Consider the following 14,097-nt stretch of genomic DNA (forward strand, 5'->3'; position numbering starts at 1 on the left):
TTAAGTGTCTGTGTGCTGTGTTTTGACTCTTCATGGCAAGATGGAGCCATGGGAGACCTGTTACATACAGCCATGAATGGCCAGAAGGGCAGTGCTGTGGTTCGCAAAGTGGGATGCTGACCTGTGCCAGTCCCCCGTAAAGCCTGTGTTTGTGAGCGTACTTCTATTCAAATGCACTTCTCTTTTTCACAGTGAAAAAAAAAAAAAAAAATCAGGGAAATCCTGGCAGATATTTCCTGCCTGCTGGAGCTGTGGATTCATTACTATTAATAGAACTCTTAATTGACTACTCTAGAGCAGCTATAAAAATTGATTAGATGCATATGAGGAAATAAACATGGGTCAGGCTGTAGTGGCACAATCATATGAATTTGATGACCTATTAGGACATTTTTGTGTCTAACAAAGGATTTTTTTTAATAAACATTAAACACTTCACCCAAATTCTGCCCTCCAGCACTTCTCCAAGTCTAATGAATGTATAATGAAAGCAAATATTTGGTATAGCAAAAGAATCCCATTTTTTGAATCTCATTCCTGTATATTTTCAAGAGGTTAGGTTACTTGACGTGTAAAATATCTATGAATTTTAAGTGAGGCCAGATTAGTAAAGCTCTATAGTTGGTCTTTCATCTTAATGTGACCAAGAATGTCCTCTAGCTCACTCTATTTACTAAGAAATTAAAAAACAGCAAATTGCACATCATTGCATGCCATATGTCCATTCCTCTCCTGGGCTCTGCTCTACAGCAATGTTAATTGACTTGCCTAAACCCTCTTCTCCTGAGTTGTGACCACTCCTGATGAAACAATCAACAATGCTGCTGAGCAGAATAGGGAATGATAAAACAAAGCATAACATTGAGCCACATTAAGAATAAATTCATTTCTGCAAAGTGAAGATAAAAATGAAGTACTGACATATAACCTATGCTTTCGAAGGCAGGATCTTCAGTTTTGGGTGCTCACTTAAAAAGCTGGGTTTTCAGGCTCAGCATTGCCTGAAAGTCAGAGACTTTTTAAAGGAAGAGACTTTACATTGAGAAAACAAAATCATTAATGAGTAGAAAATGGAGACTGTTATACACATTTGTTTCTGTTCTAGTAGACTTTGAATAAGGCACGCAAAATTTAAAAAAACTCAAGGGCTGTTAAATAAACACCATATATTCTTCTATTGGCCAAATGAATTATTTAATAAATCTGTAATAGGTAAATTGGATTAGATTACATTAAACAAAAATAATAAGGACGATAAGCTTGCAGTACGTTAATGAATTTACTTTTTACCTTTTCACTCTGGTCTTCAGAGAACCTACATTAAATCACAAGCTTTGTCTTTTATGCTAATACACAGTATTTAGATGAGGATGCATTACCCCAGCTTCACATCCCATAGCACAGTGCTGTGAAATGCTAATGAACACACCTGAGTGCAGGAGCCAGCTGAAGCCAATTTTCACCACAGCCTGTTGGTGGGTGGGGGTGGTGGGGGCTGCCCTGGTTGTCCCCGGCTCCTTGCCCAGCCCATAAAGAGGCGTTAGCGAGCTCCCATCCTCCTTAGGAGAGCCAAGTCATCATCCTCAGGTCTTCTCCTTGGCTAGGCTCAGCCAGCAGGGCTAAGCTGGGCTGTGGGAAGGAGAGAGGAAGAGCCTGGAAGAGGGGTCTGAGCATGGCAGGAGCCCACGCTGCAGCCCCGAGGTGCCTGCATTCACCTGGGCAGCTGTAACTCTGCCCGGGCCTGCCTGCGGCCCCCAGCACTGGCAGAACACTCGGTGCCCTGTCAGCCAGGGAAGCTCGCCTGCAGGTAATTACTGAATGCTCCTTCTAATGCTCACCTTTGAGGGTGTCCGTGTTGCTGTTTCTCAGTGCACTCATCCAAGCTTGATGCTGACTGTGGGGTTGCCAGTTTCTCTGCAGCTTTCCTGTGTTGCCACCACTGCTTTATGCAGGTTACTTGGTGTTCCAATGTTAGCAGCCTCTCATTGAGGTGTACTGTCCTCTTCTGTTTTGAAGACTCCTGAGGCACACTAAAGAGGGAAAAAAAAATCTTGCTCTGCACATCCACTAGTTTTTAGAACCTTTCATGTGCATGTAACTCCTGCTGCTGTAGCGCCCGGGAGCACCCACCATGCACGCTTGTAATGGCTGATGAACAAATACTATCAGCTGAGGGGGGGAAAAAAATAGAAATGCAACCAACTCTCAACTCTTACCAAACTTTTATCTTTCTTTTTATCTTAAATAATGTGATTAGGTCAGAATTGCCTGCACTTTCTTTTTTACACAGACTTGAAAAACAAACCACTAGGTCTTGTGGATGCAGAGAAAATACTGCAATTATGAAATCTCAAAAGAATCAGAAATGAAAAAGCAAATATAATGAGTATGATTTTATTATCATTAATAGTCTGATCATTTTCTCTAGCAGTTTCATAATTTTTGACCCCCTCAAAGCTGGCAGTGCACAAAAATGGAGCACAATTACAGCAGGTTTAGTCCAGGTTTCCTTCATAATGTTATTTATTCAGTGATACTACAAAATAGCTATGAAGTTAGAACTGTAATTTTAATAGCACTTTTTTCTCTGTATGGTCAATCTATCTTTTTATCATGACAAGTTATTTTAAACTACTTAGTATTCAGGATATTTGCAGTTACAATGAACAAGTTCATTTAAACACCAAATCAATCAGTATTTCCACTAGAGAGAAATTTTTAAGTACCAATTAAGAATGAAAAAGCGATCTACATCCTCTAATACAATATTAATGTGCTGAGAGGGGTGATCCCAACTGCATGAGAAAAAATGCAGCTGTGCATATGCTTGTCTTAAGAAAGGGGTTTTTTTCTGTCACTTAGAATAATTTAATGAATAAAAAGTGGTTCTTTTATTACTACTAATGAACGGAAATCCCATCAAATTGCAACGCATCAACACATGACATTACTCTTAAACTAAAAGCGCAGTAGATTATCCCAGTGATAATGGAAGCTATGAGCACTTTGTACGATGGATGGACTGTACTTGTCTTGCTATAGTATACTGTTACCTTTCAGCAGTGCATAGATCACAGTTAAGAGTTATGCTAGGTGCTTAATTCTGTTATTCTCTGTTGAAATATCAACCTATCTGCTCATAATGAGACCGTTTAAAAAAAGAAAAAAATTAGAGGCACAGGGGAAATCGTGTCCTTTAGGTCAATCAGGACGAGCAATGATCTCCCGAGGGGAGTGGTGGCAGTCTTGCTGATGAAGTAACTTAAGCCCACGCTGACTGAGCACTCGGACACATAATGGTGGGAAGGATCTTGCCCTGGTGCTGTGGTCTAGTGGCCATGTTCTCCTCTGGCATCTCCAGCTTGGGTTTTGTTTGCTCTGAAGTAAGGGGAGCAGTACATGAAACAGCCTTGGGGGAGAGGAGCCAAGTTCTTTACAGGAATAAGCCTTGGATGGGGGTACCCTGTTTAGGTGGGGATTAGGTTGCATGGAAAAAGGATTTTACAAGCCTCCAGCAACTGGAGGGCCAGGTCAGGAGACATTTACTGAAAAAGAAGGAACCGGTGCTTTAACCAAAAGAGGTTTTATCACCTTGACTTAGATAGCCTTGTTTCAGCTTAACACCTGCTTGGTTCTTTGGCGGCTGATCTGCCGGAGATGTTGCTGAACAATAAGGTGACAACCTCACCCTATCAAAATGACATAAAATACATTTTCTTTTAAGTTGTGTTTGAACTTGTCTTACCATAAAGGTATTTTCGGAGCACAGGCACCCTGGGGAACATCTGAAAATGCGAAAAGGGGGGTGGGGGGGGGTGGAGGAAAGAACCTGAAGTTGAATTGAACTAAAGATTGCCTAGTCTCTCCAAGGATTTCATTAGTGACTTTCCTGTGAAACAGTTTCAGAAGCCTATTTACAACAATTTTGATTTTCTTATTCTAGTGATTCTCTTGCATGAATTTCTATAAATGCTTTTTTCCTGTGATATTTCTGTAAGTGTTATTTTAAATGTGCAATTTAAAGGACTGTTGACTTAACTATTTTAAGACAGCATCCTTATGAAATAGATTATTTATTTTTTTCGGACAGCAAAAGATATGTAATCTTATTCTAATTATCTGGGGGGGGAAGTATTTATTATTCATAAATGTAGAAGAATTTGTGCATGTAAACTAGAGCCACTGAAGTTAGCTTGATTTACACAAGTTGGAAACGAATCCAGCTTGTTCTTAAAATACTTGTTTTGCAGTTTTTGCATGGAGAGTCTGTAAAAGAATACAGCTTCTGCTCCCTTGCTGGGTTATAAATAGTTTATAAATTAGGCATTTAATATGCATTTTTTAATAAATCATCACTTGTCCTGAAATTCAGGATGCTTTGATCTGTGCATGTTTTTGCAAATACATAGCACCTTTACGATGACCCCAGTGCTAATAGCAAACTGCACGGAGGGCTTTTCATAAGAATATTCAAAGTTTTTGCTGTTTAGTCAGCAGCAGCCTTGGCTGTACACCACATCACTCTTGCCCTGCGCACCACCGGGTGAGCGTTGTTGGAGATACCACAAAACCACTCTCAAAAAGTTACCATGCACAGGGTAAAAACACCTTTGTGGGATATTGCCATGATAATTCCAGCCTCACAAGGTAAAGCTATGTTTAAAAGATCCCTTCAAAAGAGAATAGGGAATGTAGTAATTGGGGAAGTGAGTGGAGTCATGTGGGAAAATATTTGTACCAGATGACTTTTTTCCAGCACAGCGGATGTTACATTAAAGAGCTAATGTGTAAGTTAATGCTGCCTGAGGCAGGATTAACCTCTAATGTGTAGGGATTGAAGACTGCTAATGGCCTAGTTAGCATGAAAACCAGCTTGAGTGGGAAGGTGACTTAGTGTACTTGCACCTGTTATCTGGCCATTGCTAGGTTTGTTATGCTGGGCACCTGCCACCAAATTGTCATCATCTGTCTGTCCAACTCCTGAGTGGGCACAAGGTCTGTCACAGGATCAGCCAGATCCAAGGCAAGGCAGAGTCATGCTGCTGGTGGCTCAATTTGTGTATGAGGCCAAATCAAGGTGTATGACTGGCTGCCTTCCTGATCAATCTCTCTCCTTGAACTGCTGGTGCTGGCACAAAAGAGCTTGTGCTACTTTCCTGGACCAGACTTGTAGCTATTTTCAGTCAGTGAATCCCAATGAAAATGGCAAAGATTTGCATCCACTGGGGATGTGGGGCTTCTGTTTAGGAATCCACTTTGCTGTGCTGAAGCTTTTCAGCATGAGAGAAGGTGTGTTCTTGCATTGATAGAGGGCATCTGCCAGGGTGGTAAATGTCACGATGGATGGAGATTAGAGGATGCCCTCTTCCAGGCCTGGCCCCAGCTCTTGGTTCTCTCCTCTGTTGTGGTGGGGTGGCTGGGGTCTCTCTGGTGCGCCCCAAGTATTGGGTGGAGGCAGATTCCCATGGGAGCTTGTTCCCCTGTGCCCCTCTGCAGTTTCGGTGTGAGGAAATGGGCTTGCAGCATTGCCTCACACAAGCACGGAGGTAGATTCAGTGTGGGTGGCAATTCTCTGGGAACACTGAGCACGGTGTTTTGTATTGCTTATTGGATGCTGTCTTCATAAGGATTTAGTCTTGATTGTTCTTCCCTAAATGTGCTCCTGGGCTCTTAATCTGCTCCCAGTTCCTTCTCTGGAAAACCATTCCAGTGTGCTCAGCTGTGCGTAGGGCACTAACTCTCCAGCTCCTGGTTGCGTTCTCACCTAAAGTATTTTGCTTCTGGTGTGGAGGCATAGCACCTGTATGTATCCCAGCTGCATAAATGACAGCTTCCATCCTCCTTCTTAGCAGTAGTTTCTGTTGATTCGTGTCTCTGTGTTGGCAGTTGTACAGTTAATCCACTTTCTTATTAAAGTGCATGCCATTTTAGTTTTGCTGCGTAACTACCCTCTTAGGATAAAATGGAATCTAAAAAAAAAAAAAGAAAAGGGCAAGAGATGGGGTAAACCAAATGAATTCTTCTCCTTTTTATAAAACGTGTTAATTTTGGGTCAAAGAATGCAGTTGACTCCTCCTGATGAAGTGCTTGTACAGACCTAGCAGTGTTGTGCTTTCTTTTCCTCGAAAAGAATTTTTCCAAGTAAGAACTCAAAATTTGTACCCAAAAATAGTATTTTAAATGTAATATATTTTTCTATATGCCTCCTTTATGTGAGTATACTGTCACTCAGCTGTTGCAGAGGCAACAAGACCCACCAGTATCTGTCAGTCTGTCTGAAGGTACCTTTTGGTTGCCATATACAAATTTCCGCCTGTTGTGTGGCTTTCAGGCTGAGTGCAGAACATGGAATATTTTTCTAGTACATGTGTGCACAGCAGCTGTGTGAGGAAGCAGAGGGGATAAGTGGTATTGCTGAGAAACCGAGGAATTCCTTTAGCAGCACCAGGCCATGTTCTCTTCCCAGTGAACATGGATAACTCAAATTAACACTAATGGGTGTTATGCACAAGGGAGAGGATGATCTACCCCATTGCATGCACTGGGAAGCGCAATTTAAAGCTTTCCTGAGGCATCTTTAAATTAGATTTCTTGGAGCGTCTCTCTTTGAGTTGTCTTACAGGCAGAATCCCACTAACTCGGTTGAGCTTGCTGCACAGAGATCGATGGTAGGGGAGGTCTCCTTTGTTGTATCTTTTCAAGAGGTGTAAAATAGACAGAGGTAAACTGCTCTTATTGGTATGATATACAGATGCTTGCCTGTGTATGTGGTAGTGATTCACTTCAAGGCACTTTCAGGTTACATGAGCCAAACACTGGAAAAATAAGCCCATTAAAAAAATTGGTGAGGAATTTCCTTTTCTTCAATCCAGAAGAGCCTACTCTGACCTTGATTGCTGACAGGAGTCGAAGGCGGATAGATTGGTCAGATCAGCTGTAAAGTCTGGATGTTTAAATGGCTAGCAAGGACATAGAGATTTGCTGTGAGAATTATACAAACCAAAACAAAATCCCCAAGGCCATAGGACTTGGGTGACAAAGGGATGCACCCATAAAAAGGTAGATTCTGTAATGGCTACATCAAGGCTTTTAGCATCTTCCTCAAAACCAAGCTAAGTGGAGGAGAAATAACCTCGGCATAACATTCTCATATGATGCTGGTGTCTGCAATGCCAAACTGTAATTTTATGGTCTTACCTTATTTCTTTTTCCTTTTTTAAACACAAGGGAAATCTTGAAAGGATATCTTTTTCTTAAACAGCTTTTTGAAACCAGTGGGGGTTAATTAAAAACTAAATATGGAATCTACAAACACCCAGAAATTATTTACGCTGTTGTTAATTTCTTCTTTAATATTCATAACTGTTTTCTGTTAATTAAGAAGAGAGGGAGAACATGAAGAAAGGCTCAGAACAAAAGCAGTCTGCATACAGATAAGGGTCTGAGTTCTCAAAGAACTGGACTAAATGCGTATTGCCCGCACTGAGTGAAGAATTTATATGCAGTGATTGTGTATTACAGCTGAAAAATTGGGTAGACTTATGTATGAATCTCACTACATCAGCATTTGGTGTGATCCTCTTACTACCATGGTTGCCACTTCCCTGTTTTCTGGTATTAGACATTCTGCAGTCCTGAAGCCATTTAATTAGCTCTTAGAAAGTAGGGCTTGTAGTTGGGAAATATTTCTAGCTTTTGAAGTAGTATTATATAAAGCACTTGTAGGAAATAAGGCTGCATAACTTAGAATAGGATGCTGCATTTTCTTTATACTGAAGAAATCATCAGCCTGCCGCTAATCATTTCAGAGGTATTAGCCATTATCTTAACAGCATCTAGAGGCTGTGGTCAAGATCAGGGTTTCACCATGCAAGGCATTTCACATAAACATGTAGACCGCCTGTTTCTTGATGTCACGCAGTCTTGGTCAGTAGACACAGGTGCTGTTACCTCTCTGTGTGAATGGCAAGTTGCTTCCTTTTCTCATTTGCAGACACTTCCACATCCAGGACCTTCACCAGCTTTGTTCTTTTCAGTTTAGTAATGCTTGTTTAGCTTCATCCCTACAGTGTATTTACCTTCAGTCTTGAATCAAACCTCTAGTGTAAATATCTTATTTGAGCTGTTTTGAATACTGGCCTATTTATGAATTGGGCTCCTATCTCTAATCAATTTTACACCACTGTGTGCAATTTGTCATCTCGGTAGGCTCTGGGTGAGTTTTAAATAATGTATTTTAGAATATACTCATGAATAAAAGTATTGTATTGCCCAGTAAGATTTGGAAGCCCTGTATTAGCTGTGAATAGCAGAGCAAAGCTGCTCAATAAATGCCTGGAAACAGAAGGGTTCCATCAGCTTAGTATGGCCCAGCTTGCTTTCTTTTCCAAAGGGACAAGAAAAATGATACTGCTTTTTGTTGGAGGTCAGTTGACACCTGGCTCTTTACTCCCTTCAAACACATTTGAAAACCCAGTCTCAAATGATTTTGTAATAGTCTGTTTAAAATGTTCAACCGGGTCAAAAAAGGTGCAAGAACAATTCTGTACAGCATAGGTGACCAAATCACATGCTCGTGAACAGCACACGACTGAGAGAAATGCTTCATTTTCAGAGGCTAGAAATTTAAATAATCACAAAGAATAAATTGCTTCAAGAAAAGTAAGGGTAAACTAGCTTGAAGAGAGACCACTGCATTCCCCTCTTACTTTCTTTAGCTATACTCCCAACCCCTTGTAGTAGTAAAGAATATATTTCATGACACATTTAATGCATTATAAAATCTATTGACCTAAATGCAAAGTTAATTGAGACTCTGCATTTCTTGTCCCTCAGTAGAAGTAACAGTAAAATAAAAGTACCTTTTGGCCAGTCTTCCTGTTGGATCATGCTTGGAAGAAACTCTCTCATATATATGTATAAAATGTATAGCACAATATGCCTGCAATATGAAGAGATGACAAGGTGAGATGAAGCACCTGGTGCAACATGCTTAGTGAAAGACAACCTTATTTCATTCCCTTCCCCTTTTATTCACCTCTGTATCTCAGCAGGCACAGTTTGAACGACTTTGCGATTGTGAAAATAGATGGCTAATATCCAGATGAGGCACGTGAGAGGAGAAGACTTGATAAGAAGACTAGAGATAATTAGCACAAGCCAGGATCATTAAGGCGTATGCACCAGGATAATCCAAAGAAAAATGATCTCTTGAAATAATTAATGCAATGTTCTAGCTTTGTTAATGATAAAAGCTTGCCTTTGTGTCGAGGGCCTGCACGCTACTGATGTTCATTCATGCAGAAGGTTTAAGTTGGACTCGGTGCCTGTGTTGATTCTCAGTATAGAGATGAGATTTTTGAAAGACTGTTTGACCTTACTAAGGGTAGATTTCATTTAGGATATTGAATATATCTGTGTCTGATCTGTTCCACACGTAGAAGACAGGAAAAAAAAATCTAGGCTTTTATGAAGTCCTCTATGTAAAATAGCCTGCACGATTGGAATTCCTACACTGCTGCTTGCTGTCTTGCAGTTTTACCAAGACAGGCCCATTTTCAGGTTTCAGACTCCACCACCTCTAGCATCGTGGCAATCTTCTAAGAGTGAGCTGTGGGGATAATAGAAAACTGGAAATAAGGAAACAGCACTTTTAAATGAAAAAGAAATGGATTGTACTTCTTACCTCAGATCAAATGTAGCAAAGGTTTTTTTCCAAGGGTGGAGAATCGGGAATGGAGCAGAGGGAAGGAACAGAATTAAAAGAGAATCTGAGTTCCCCTGTGCTCTAGGGAGGATGTTGCATGCTCTGAGCCTTATAAGGTTCATTGCACTTGAGATTTTAAGCTGTGACAATACAGTTAAAGTTGCAAACAAACTTATTTTAGCAAAGATTTATGGAAGAAATGCAGCATGTAGAGGAGTCTGGAGATTAGAAGCAGACTTCAGACTCTGGCAGCCTGAACATAAGTTAGAGACCTGGGTTAGAGATGAGTGAGCTGTATGTACAAATACATGTCTGTGATCTTTTTGATATGAAAAAGATCACAAATTATATCAGAAAATACAGGGTCAACAGTAGCAAGAATACCTCGAGGGAGACAGGAGTTACAGTAATATCAGAAGACAGCTGGTAATGGGGCAACAGCAGATTTTTTTTTTTTTTTTTTTTTTCCCCTTAGGGACAATGATGGAAGAGTAATTACCGAGAAAGCCAGCAACCTGCAGAGTGTAGGAGTGTCTTGCTTGTAGTTAAAGATACTGAAATCTGGCATATATAGGAATCAAAATTTGATCTCTGAACAATTGAATCTGCTGATGGTGGACAGGTAAGAAGGCAGACGGGGTGGGGAAGGGGGAGAAGAAGGAAATGACACTGTGATACAGTGCCTTCCTCAAAGATCTAATGCACACTGCTTACGTCCCTTCAAAGGTTCATCTGTTAATGAAGCTGCATTTCTCTAACCCAAATTTTATCTAAAATTGAACCCATAAAAAGGAGCAGTCCAGGTATAAACAGATGCAGTTGGATTAGTCCACTATGTCACGCAAATAAAGCAGTGTGGCGGTACACTTTGATCTGCCCTGTTCTTCCCCCATCTCCTTTACAACAATATTGTGCTGGTTTAATCAGTGATCTCTAACCCTTGATGTTGGAATTGCAAACAGCATTCGCATGGATTGTTGGTGTGAAGGTGAAATGGGTTAACTCTGCTATAAGTAATAAGCTGCAATGTAAAAGGAATAGGCATATATTGTTTGAAGTGATGGTGATTTAAGATGCTTGAAGCCCAGTGTGGGAAACCTGAAAAGGCACTGAGATTTGGGGACTGCTCAGACACTGCTAAAAATCAGCCCTCTCTACACTGTCCCAAGGAGGTCACTCAAAAACTGGGTTAGGCATCAGTAATCTCACCTGCAATTGTGGGCTGGTTTGTTAGAAAAAAATCTGTCTCCCAGCAAGACAGTTAACTTTATTTCCCAGGCATTCACTTTTTTCCAGTGTGCTGTACATGTTTTCTTTCATACTGATTTCTGTGGCTGGAACTTACTGATGCTTGTCTCTGTCCTTGCCAATATTTTTGTCTCTTTTACAGAAGTAAATGTAGTTTCTTTGGGGATCTTGTTTTGTTATTATCTGTGCCAATGAACTCCAGAGCAATCTGCAGTGTCACAGGAAAAGCAAACCTAAAGTCTGAGATTTCAGTGGGAAATTGCTCATTTCCTCTTGTCCCGCAGGTGCCCCTGGAGTTGCTCATGCCAGGATCAGTTGCTCTATTTCTCAAGACATTCAAATAGCTTCCTTTCCATTTTATGCTAATGGAGTTCTACGTGACTTTTGTAAGTTGTTATACTGTATTTATATGTAAGCATGAAACATTCTCCTCTTTGAATAAGAGATGAAACAAGTGGCAATGAAAGTGCAATTGAAAACAAACTCCTACACAGCTGAATAAATACTGTCCTTTGCATATTAACGAAGATCTGATGGGATCAGCAGAAGATACAGCGGTGGAAGAGAAGTGTTTGAGTGTGTCTGTCCAACCACTGTGAGAATATAAAAGGAGATGGGAGTTAAATGCATTTACTGTAGAACAGAGTTTAAATGCCACAGACTTAAAAAATCACAGCTGTTGGTTTGGGGTTTTGTTGTTGTGTGTGTGTTTTTGGTTTTTTTTTTTTTAAGAGAAATAGAGCAACTGATACTGCTTTTTTTTTTTTTTTGCTATGGACAGAAATAATTTAACATCTACATTTGTCTGTCAAGAGGCCACTGCCTGCTTGTGCATGTAGTTGAAACCTACAAATATAAAGTTTTTCTGTTTCTCAGTGTTAAAATGTTAAGTGTTGAGTAGTTTTGAAATGCGTGCTTTTTAACTGAGATCTTTCAAGAAGTAAAATTAACTGCACATCAGTATTTAATGCATGAAACCATGATTTACTGTCCTGAGAACTAATTTCAGCTTGCTGCAGATGTAAACTTGCCCTCAGTAAATGTGATACTGGGCCTGATGGGTGAAGTCTGCAGGTCTTTCCAATTACTTTTATGGGTATCAGATGAAGTCTTTAATTAATGCATCACTGAGTGCTCAGACTCATTTAAAAAATTCTCATTTCTAGCTATAATGCAGATCTTTCAAAATGTCATTGTACTTTAAAGCTGTTCTGCTCTCTTGGATGAGAAGTTATTTACACTTGTGTGAATACATCTGATATATTCCTCCTTTCCTCACACCATAATATGCCTACAGTATGTGTTTTGATATATTATGTGTATCTTTGAATACATAATATATTACCAGATGGTATGTGATTAGCAGGGTACACTAAAGTAGAAAGATGTCTTCTGCCCTGGGTACACGTACACAGTCTGGTAGTGTACGTATTTAAAGTGAATATTTCAGGATGTATTTTTAGGAGAGAAAATAATCTGTTGATTACATGCAAAAGTTCTGTGTATGCAGTAAATGAGCTACCCAGGAAAGTTTGATATCTAACATGCAACTTGAAGTATTGGAAAACTACCTCTGGCTCATGAGCTTAGCCTGGTGAAATTTTGACTGTGAAGACTTCTATTGTTCAGATGTCGTTGGCATGTTTTCAATTCCAGTAGCTTAGCAGTTCAGATTTGGAATATGGAATACCCAATGTCCATATGACTTTTTTCAGGTCTCAGCTGTTCTTAATTTGTAGAGGAGCAAAAAAAAAGAAGTTTCTGATGGGTTACTGCCTGCTTGGGTGGGAGCATGTGAAAACCATTGTTTTCTCAAAACAAGTAAGCAAAATGCCAGCTTTGGGCTTGTAAACAAAGCTCCACTGTCAAGGAAAACTTATGGACATGTTTCAGATTCCTGAAAATTTAACATTTAAATCAGAAGCACTGATACAGCCTTGCCTGAAATCATGTAATTTGCTGTTATAATTAAGGCTGGTGTTGTGAAGAGACCTGAAGTTATGGCCACCTGTTCCTAGCATAGTTTTTAGTCATCAGAAATTGAATGCCATGGGCCAAACTTGCAGCTCTTAGTAATAAAAATTACGCAGTGAAGAGAAATTATAGACATTCCAGAAGTGTACTGTTTATGGGTCGATTCAAGTCTGGAGGTAGCTTTAGGTTGGTAACTGATAGAGAATTAATGTAAGAGCCTTAGCTCATGTAAATCAATAAGGCTTCCTTGATTGTAATGGGCTAATGCCAATTTATACCACCTGAAGAGCTATTGCCTAGCATTACAGTGTAAATATAATTACTATAACATAAATTTGCTTTGGTTCACTGAGCTGGCAACCAGCAAGGTTTACAGTATAGCGTCTTTTTGTTCTTCTAGAGGGTGGCTGGAGTTAGAACCCAGACCACAGTTTCTCTCCCAACGAGCTGTTTTGACAGTATTAGCATATAAAGTAGATATCATTGCAGAGTGCAGGGCTCTTTCCTACAGGCCCTGTGTACTGCGAGCGCGGCAGGGAAGGTCCATTTCAGTGCGTTGTTTGGCACAGCGGGAACCTGCTGACTCAGCAGTACCTGCAGGAGACTCGGTGCTTTTCAGTGGTGGTTGCTATAAGTGGTTGCAATTAGGTTTTGACATTAACATCCTACCCTGCGTCAGGCCAACTGGGAGAGTGGAGCAACTTGCTAGATATGATTGTTTTCCTGGGCTCTGCCAGCAGGCTCAGTGAGACAGGCGGGTATTGATTTAAAGATGTGAGGCTAGCTTTGCAATCAGATGGGCTAGAAACATCTTTGAAACTAAATATTAAAATGCTGAAGAAGACAGCGAGCTCTCTGAATAGAAGTGAGGAAATATCTGAGCTTAGGTTGTTCATTCAGACCCATAAATTACAAAAAGTGGACGATGGTTGCCACAATAGAAACAGAAAAGGCAAAAGTATCACCTTGTTTTTTTCATTAAGTTATGTATTGTGTAAGTTGAAAGACATTTCATGTCTTTGGCCACAAGTGTTCATGGACTCTGAAGTATAATGTCAGCACCGGTCTCTCTTTGCCTGGTTGCAGGCTATCATTTAATTTCCGTTACTTCCCCCTTCTCCATTCATGCTGTGATGTCCCTGCTGACAGCTAATATCAGTAAAAGAATC

General features: G+C 40.2%; 1 long non-coding RNA gene across 1 annotated transcript; it reads left to right on the plus strand.

Annotated features, from left to right (window-relative positions):
- Window positions 1-1,581: 1,581 nt before the first annotated feature.
- Window positions 1,582-11,718, plus strand: LOC148057076 (uncharacterized). Its single transcript, XR_015700283.1, has 3 exons — window positions 1,582-1,807; window positions 10,182-10,328; window positions 11,239-11,718. It is a non-coding gene; the product is annotated as an uncharacterized LOC148057076 (long non-coding RNA).
- The last annotated feature ends 2,379 nt before the right edge of the window (window positions 11,719-14,097 follow it).

The sequence above is a fragment of the Nipponia nippon genome, unplaced genomic scaffold (genome assembly GCF_047370975.1).
Source record: "Nipponia nippon isolate SJK-2023a ecotype South Korea unplaced genomic scaffold, ASM4737097v1 scaffold_10, whole genome shotgun sequence".
Taxonomy (NCBI): Eukaryota; Metazoa; Chordata; class Aves; order Pelecaniformes; family Threskiornithidae; genus Nipponia; species Nipponia nippon.